The sequence below is a fragment of the Nannospalax galili genome, unplaced genomic scaffold (assembly GCF_000622305.1).
Source record: "Nannospalax galili isolate Female #2095 unplaced genomic scaffold, S.galili_v1.0 scaffold1421, whole genome shotgun sequence".
Lineage (NCBI taxonomy): Eukaryota > Metazoa > Chordata > Mammalia > Rodentia > Spalacidae > Nannospalax > Nannospalax galili.
The window spans coordinates 1,379,500-1,387,374 of record NW_008345746.1 but is presented as its reverse complement, the minus strand read 5'-3'; the positions used below and the strand labels follow the sequence as shown (position 1 = coordinate 1,387,374).

Genomic DNA, 7,875 nt, shown 5'->3' with positions numbered 1-7,875 from the left:
TTCCGATCCAACCAAGTTGACCATTGAGATTAACTGTCGCATGGAGGCCTGGGAGCTGAGGATGGCACCACCTGTCTTTCCCAGAGGAGTTCTGCCTGCAGGATGTCCCACGCTCCTGGTTCTAGGCGGTTTCTGCAGCATCCCTCCAAGCACTACGAATCTCTGGGTAACTCACAGGCATCTGAGGACCCAGAAAGGCAGGGGTAGAGAAGGGTGTTCATGTGGTCACCATTTTAGAGGGAAGAAACACCCAAAGTGCATGTCCCAAGTGAGTGGGTTCAAGAAATAATGAAAACCCCTCACATACCAAGGTGGGGAGGGCTAACGATTTCAGTCTTGTTCAACCCTTTGCTCTCGACAAACTCTTCAAAGATCCTTGCAGACTCTGGCTCTGCCTCCAAGCTGCGGCCTGCAGGCACATGACGTTAGGGTGAGTATGGGAATGTAGGACCCTACAGTGCATGAGTTGGTGAGGAGAGGGACCAGGGACCCTCCACCCAGGTTGGATGTTCACATCCGCTCCAGGGGTCCCTGAACACTAAGAGACTGAAGCCTGCAGTTCCAGGGGAACTCAGAGAGAAGGCATCCCAGCCGAAACCTTCTGAGAAGGAGACCAGCCTTCGAGATTAAGTAATGGTGTCTACATCATGGTTGGGGCACAAGTCTCTGAGCAGACAGATAAGCCTCTTGCAAGGTTGACAGACCTGGGGGGTCCTTCTCCTGAGACTCCACAGAAAAGGGCTCCCACCTGCCCCTACTTTGGTGAACAGAGGAGGGATAGCCTTGGATCACAGGCACCGTGACCCACCCCATCCCAGCTCCTCCTAGAGGAGCAATTCGTTCACATCCGCTCCAGGGGTCCCTGAACACTAAGAGACTGAAGCCTGCAGTCCCAGGGGAACTCAGAGAGAAGGCATCCCAGCCTAAACCTTCTGAGAAGGAGACCAGCCTTCAAGTTTAAGTAATGGTGTCTACATCATGGTTGCGGCACAAGCCTCTGAGCAGACAGATAAGCCTCTTGCAAGGTTGATAGACCTGGGGGGTCCTTCTCCTGAGACTCCACAGAAAAGGGCTCCCACCTGCCCCTACTTTGGTAAACAGAGGAGGGATAGCCTTGGCTCACAGACACCATGACCCACCCCATCCCAGCTCCTCCTAGAGGAGCAATTGAGAGGTTGATTGGGAGATCAGAAGCTGTAGGGGGAAGGGGCCCATACATGAATCACCCCCCCCAAGCTCCTCCAGAGCAGGAGCCTATCTTTCATCCAGGCTCCTCCAGTGCCTCCCTTGCATCCTCGTCGGCCCCAGCCTCTCCCCGTAGAGACCCCTAGTCTTGTAGAGACTGCCCACTAGGCTCCTTCTGCCTGGCAATATACACAACAGCCCCAGGTCAAGTCCGAGGCCCCTGCACACCATGTTCCTACCCTGCACTGGCACTCCTTGATGCAGACTGTTGCCCTGAACTGGAATCAGTGGCCAAGAGGAGGGCTGGGAGATGTAACCCAATGCCTGGGAAGGTCTGGGCAGCAGGTGAGTTGATAATAAGTGACTCTGAGGTCGGGGGTCATAAGTGGAGCCAGTCAGCAGGTTGGGTATTTCTGTTCCTGTCTTACTCTTCCAGGCGGAGACCCCACACACATCACTGAGACCTTGGAAGTTCAGAGCCTCCTAGGAGCCTAGGGGCATGGGTAGTCTAGCCAGTGCCACAGTGGGAGCAGAAGAGAGGTTGGCTAGAGAATGTTGTGCTCTTTTTTATATTTTATTTATTTTTATTTTATGTGTATGAGTGTATTGCCTGAATGTATGTAAGTGCACCCGTGTCCTGCAATGCCTACAGAGGTCAGAAGGGGGTGAAGTCAGAGCAGTTGTTAGCTGCCATGTGGATGCTGGGAATCGAACCCAGGTCCTCTTCAAGAGCAGCCAGTGCTGAGCCAGCTCTCCATCCCAAATGCTGTGCTCTTAAGAGCCAGCAAAGCACCCCAGGGGACTCTGTGTCAGGACGGATCCTAGGAATGCGCTGGAGAATGCAGCATGGTTTGGACATGAACTGAGAGCCACAAAGCTCAGCATGGAGATGGGGCTCAGCATGGAGATGGGACTCGGCATGGAGATGGGGCTCAGGATGGAGATGGGGCTCGGCATGGAGATGGGACTCAGGATGGAGATGGGGCTCAGGATGGAGATGGGACTCGGCATGGAGATGGGACTCAGGATGAAGATGGGGCTCAGCATGGAGATAGGGCTCAGGATGGAGATGGGACTCGGCATGGAGATGGGACTCAGGATGGAGATGGGGCTCAGCATGGAGATGGGACTCAGGATGGAGATGGGACTCGGCATGGAGATGGGGCTCAGCATGGAGATGGGACTCGGCATGGAGATGGGGCTCAGCATGGAGATGGGACGCAGCATGGAGATGGGGCTCAGCATGGAGATGGGGCTTGGCATGGAGATGGGGCTCAGGATGGAGATGGGGCTCAGCATGGAGATGGGGCTCAGCATGGAGATGGGGCTAAGCATGGAGATGGGGCTCAGGATGGAGATGGAGCTCTCAGGGGCAGATGGTGGTGGCAGGTGGAGGTCAGGTATTGCTGAGCTTGGAGACCAGTAAGTACTCTATGGAGGTCATCCCATACCTAGCAGGTGTTAGGCAGTGCTCTAGTCTCTACCCTCTGGATGCCAGGACCCCACCCCTGCTACCATGACAACAGTACAGGTCCCAAAAGATTGTCCAAGTGTCCAAAAGCCAATGGACCCCAAACAGACTTCCTGTCACAGCATTACTATGCCAAAGGCTCCCTGAGAAGGAAGACGGTGGTCAAGAGCATAGTGAGTCAGGAGTGAACCTGAGCCTCAGGTATTGGGATTGGTCACATGATATCTGAGGATGAGACAGCCAAGAGTTTGTAAACCTCTCTCCCATCTACAGGCCAGGAACACCAGGAGTGGCTCCCTGGGCAGAAATGAGAGGGAGGTGGGCAGTGCTGATCATCAGTGAGCACTGCTTCAGCAGCCCACCCCACCCCCCGCATGAACTCGAAAGCTCTAGAACGCACCCATGAGCATCATCATCTTGTAGTCATATCCCTCGTCCTTGAAGTAGGCGATGGCGAAGTTCTTCCCAGGCAGGAAGTTGATGTAGATGGTGTGTCTCCACCCTGTATGCAACACAAATCATGTGGCCCTGAAGTCTCTTTCTGTGCCTCGGCTTAAAGAAAGAACTTATATCTGGCTGCTTACAGGTATAGAAGACGCCGGGTTTAGCATCCTTATTCAGGGGCTGCTGGAACTTAATGCATCCAGTTCGTTTCCTGAAACATAGAATCCAAGCACGATTTTCCCTCGGGCACCAGCCACCCTTTCCCTGTCTGTTCCTACTCAGGGCCCTAGAAGTAACATGAATATGTTACTCAGAATGCAACGCAGGTGATTTAACTCTCCATCCAGAGACACCTGAAGACCTGCCCTCAGATGCCCCTGTGGCTGCCTGAAGCACCGTCAGATGGTCGGCACTGTAGGTACACAAGGATGTTGAAGAGTCTGAGTTTGGTCAAGATCAGTCAGGACAAAGAACACAGACCCAAGCAATGTCCCACTCATCACAGGTCGTTTTTCCTGAAGCCTTCTGAAGACTAACAGATTAGTGGACAAAGGACTTCCTGGCCAGTCCTTACAACAGTAAGCCATAGCCCCAAGACACGGTTTACCATGAACCCCATACCCCTCCCTGCACGTCCAGGCAGCACCAACAAGAAGCCAGGCAGAAGCAGAGCTGGTGACCAGTCCACACTCTGAGTTCAGGTGCACATACATCACCCTGCCCAGACCATTCCCCCAAGGAGGCCAGGCCCTGCCTGGGTCTCCAAATATCATCTCCCAGATGACACAGTCCTGAGCCTGCTCTCGCTCCCCCCAGACTCCTCATTGACCTCAGAATCCAGTGAATTTCTGAAGGGCCCAAGGCTCTGTCCCTGCACAGAAATGAGCACAGTGCCCACGCTGGCTTCTCTGGGAGCAAGCAGCGATGGTTGCCTGGGAAGGGGGCACTCACCAGAGATTCATCCTGAACTCCATCATGTTGAGCTTGCTCCTACCAAATGTGAAGGGCGGCAGTGGGCTGGTCTTCTTCTTTGCGGGAATAGGAATGTTTCCTGCCCAGCTCCTTACATACCACTTTCCAAAAAGCTAGAGGGAGAAGTCATGCCTGAGGAGGGCATCAGGGACAGGGGGAAGCTGGGAAGGGTCCTAGGCCAGAGCTACAGTGGGAGCAGAAGCAGGAGGAGGCTTGGGTAGGGTCTCAGTGTAGACTGGTGAGAACAGACACTGGAGGGTCAGGAAGATTCCAGGTCATGGACAATTCCTCTCCATCATCAGCAGATAGAGCCAGGCAGGCTGGGGCAGGGACTCCTAAGAAGGGCTTTGATCAGGTACTTTGAGAGGCCAACATCCTAAGCCTCCTGGATGAGAAAAGTCCTTTGAAGGGCCAGATCTGCTTTTATGTTTAGAAAGATGAGACAGGAAGACGGAGCCTGGGCCAGACAGAACTCTCTAGAAGTAACCAGTCATAGGCAGATGGCTGTGGACTCCTTGGATGACCTCAATCACCCTGGTGGGATGTGACCAGGCCCAGGGTCCAGGGTCTGCTACCTTCCCATACTAGTTTAAGCTCCTCTAAGTAGTGTATCCATTGACCATCTCCAGAAACCAATTGAGAGTGTTGGCCCTGTCCCCTCGGGCCTGTCAAGGGGGATTTGAAGACATGACCCCACACCAGCCTCAGTGCCCGCTCCTGCTTTGTTCCTTGTTCTTAGGATCCTTGTGCCCTTGACCTCTGTTGTCCCATGTCCCAGGACCTCAGGGCCATGGATGAGGCTTGAGATGACTGATCCCTATCTCTTTGTGAGGCTACTTAGAGAATCCAGACCGGAAGTTTGGGGTGCAAAAGGTAGAAGGGGAAGCTGGGGGCCCCATGTCCAGGTGGCAGGAGCAGAACCAGCAGCTGTCCACCTCCCTGACAGAGAAATGGTTGCCTCTGTCACCATGGGGAGGCCATGGCTTTGAAATGGACAGTCCCACAAGCTGGAGTTGTCACTAGAAGAAGCCTGGACACTGGTCTTGACCCCAGACTTGCTGGACCAGGTCAGCTTAACCTCCAGGATGAGGACATGAAAGATCAGGGAAACTAGAACCAGGTCGCAGCTGTCCACCTCCCTGACAGAGAAATGGTTGCCTCTGTCACCATGGGGAGGCCATGGCTTTGAAATGGACAGTCCCACAAGCTGGAGTTGTCACTAGAAGAAGCCTGGACACTGGTCTCGATCCCAGACTTGCTGGACCAGGTCAGCTTAACCTCTAGGATGAGGACATGAAAGATCAGGGAAACTAGAACCAGGTCAGTACCCATCAGTGCCAGAGCCTGGGAGGATGGTCAATCATCTCCAGGGCCTTAAACCTTGTTATAAAACACACTGTGGTATGTTCAAGTAAAAATTCTAGAAAATCCACAGGTTTTTTTGCAGTTGGTCAAGCATGAGTCTTTTATCAGAAATAAATTCTGAATATAATCCATCTCATGAACAGAAAATAGTGCATCTAAAACCCACCCGCTGAAAGAGGAAGGAAGCAGGTCCCGGAGGCAGGAAGGGGTGAGACGCAGTGAGGCCTCCCCAGGGCACTGCTCAGCCTACAGATACCCTCCTAGAAGGTGTCAGACACTGCAGTCCTTGGAGAACCCCCAACGTCTACTCCTTTTCTGGGTAGATGTCACCAAGGACATGAAAGGCACTCCATTGATGTCCACCTGCACCTCTGACTCTTACCCAGTCCAAGGACCTACCTTGGAAACCTGGGTCCCACCCTCACCACCCCCAAGGCTGTCACCTCCTCTGCAGTGGCAGGAATCAGCAGAGGCTTCTTGGCTCCCAGGACGGAAAGCAGCAGGCTCAGCCCAGGGATCAACAGGAGCAGCTGCATGGCCCCCGGGTCAGCTCTGTGCCCCTGGCCTCCTTGCTGACACTATGATTTACCTTGTGCAAGGTTGCTCTGAAGTCAGATCCCGCCCTCCCTGCCTGTACAAATGCCCCCCCCACCGGGGTGAGTTCATCATTGCGTTTGGAAGGAAGTGAATGGAAGGCCTTAAACAGGGAAATCAGCTTTCACGAGTGCTTTTGACTGAGAGGAACCCTTGTCCAAGGGAGAAAGCTATCAGAGTGGGAAGCCCCACCTAGAACCTGGAGCCAGCAGGGTGACAAGAGCCCCTTGTGCTCCTGGCCTCGGAGGAGCCAGGATCAGCCCCGATCCTGAGGTGTTCCCTAGAGCCCCATTTCCCACCAAAATCAAAGTTGCCAACCCCTTCCCATCCCTCCCGGACATTCCGACTCCAAGCATAGTGTCTAGCCCCTCAAAACCCTGTCCTGGCTGGCTGACGGGCCCCCGCCATTCTGCCCCTCTGAGCTGAGTTCTTCCCTTTCCCTCCAGTGCCTTGCTCCTACGTCCTCTCTCTACCTTAGGAGGACTCCGGACCTTGCTGGCTCTCTCCACCCATAGTCCTCCTTCCCATGAGTCTGTCAGCCCAGCCCTTCTGATGTCCTCAAACCATCACCTCCCAGGGCCACCACCCTTTCCTCTTTTCCTCCTCCTCCTCCTTCCTCCAGGGACGAGGAGGGCTCCAAAGACAGCCGTGACCAAAGCCCCCGTTCTCGGGTTCCCCTCACTCTTTTCCGTCGTACTCACAGACCCTGCACCAGTGGCAGTTACACCTCCCTGTGTGTGTGTGCCTGTGAGTGTGGGGGACACATGCGTGCATGTGTGCTGCATGTGTGTGTGTGCCTGTGAGGGAGTGTGGGAGACCTGCATGTGCTTGTGTGTATATATGTGTGCATGTGTGTATGAGCATGTGTATGGCAGCCTGTGTGTGTGTACGTGGGCATGTTAGAGTCTCTGCATGTGTGTGAGTAGATCAATTTGTGCTTTGTACCTACATCTATGTCTCTGTGTGTTTGCATGCATGTGTACATGTGTGCTTACTTATCAACATACGCATGTGTGCCTGTGTGTTACTGTCAGTGCATGTCTATGTGTATGTATGTACACATCTCTATGTATCTTTGTGCATTTGTATGATTGTGCATGTCTGTGGGAGTGTGAGTGCACACGTGTCTGCCTATGTGCATGTCCACTGTAGAGGCATATTCTAGAACAATCCCTCTACTCTGCAGTTCTTACTCCAGGGAACGATGACTCTATATCCAGCAGCCCCAGAACCTTCCCTGACCCCGGAATCCCTGTGCTCTAGTTCCATCTCTGTTGCTGTGATAAAACACTTTGACCCAAACAACTCAGGGGAAGAAAGGGTTTCCTTGACTCACATTTTCAGGTTGTAACTCATCACTAGGGAAGTCAGGGCAGGAACTCCAGTGGGAACTTGAAGCAGAAACCATCCAGAAATCCTGCTTGCTGACTCGCTTTCAAGCTTAGGTAGCTAGCTCATACATCTCAGGACAACCTGCCCAGGGAATGGCACCACCCACAGCGGGCTGGACCCCCAACATGATTAACATTCCCCCAGGCCAGTCTGGGAAGTTCCTCACTCAGAACTCCCTCTCCCGATGACTCTAGGCTGTGTCAAGTTCACAGTTAAAGCTAACTAGGACACTTTGCTGTGCTTCTCTGCTTAGTGTCTGTGTGTGCCACATGCGTATATGTGTGCATGTATGCATGAGCACGTACACTGCAGTCTGTATGTATGCACATGGGCATATTGGAGAGAGCTCAGGCAACAATTCTTTTTTTATTTTATTTTAGGTGTATGTGTGCATAGCCTGCATGTACATAAGTGCACCCATGTCATCAATGCCCATGGAGATCAGGAGAGCA

The 7,875-nt window shown here is 53.2% G+C and overlaps 1 long non-coding RNA gene across 1 annotated transcript; it reads right to left on the bottom strand.

Moving 5' to 3' along the window:
- Positions 1–95: 95 nt before the first annotated feature.
- On the bottom strand, positions 96–3,133 carry LOC108491275. The gene is made up of 3 exons (XR_001872656.2): positions 3,057–3,133; positions 308–409; positions 96–181 (listed from the first exon to the last, which is right to left on the bottom strand). It is a non-coding gene; the product is annotated as an uncharacterized LOC108491275 (long non-coding RNA).
- Positions 3,134–7,875: the final 4,742 nt, after the last annotated feature.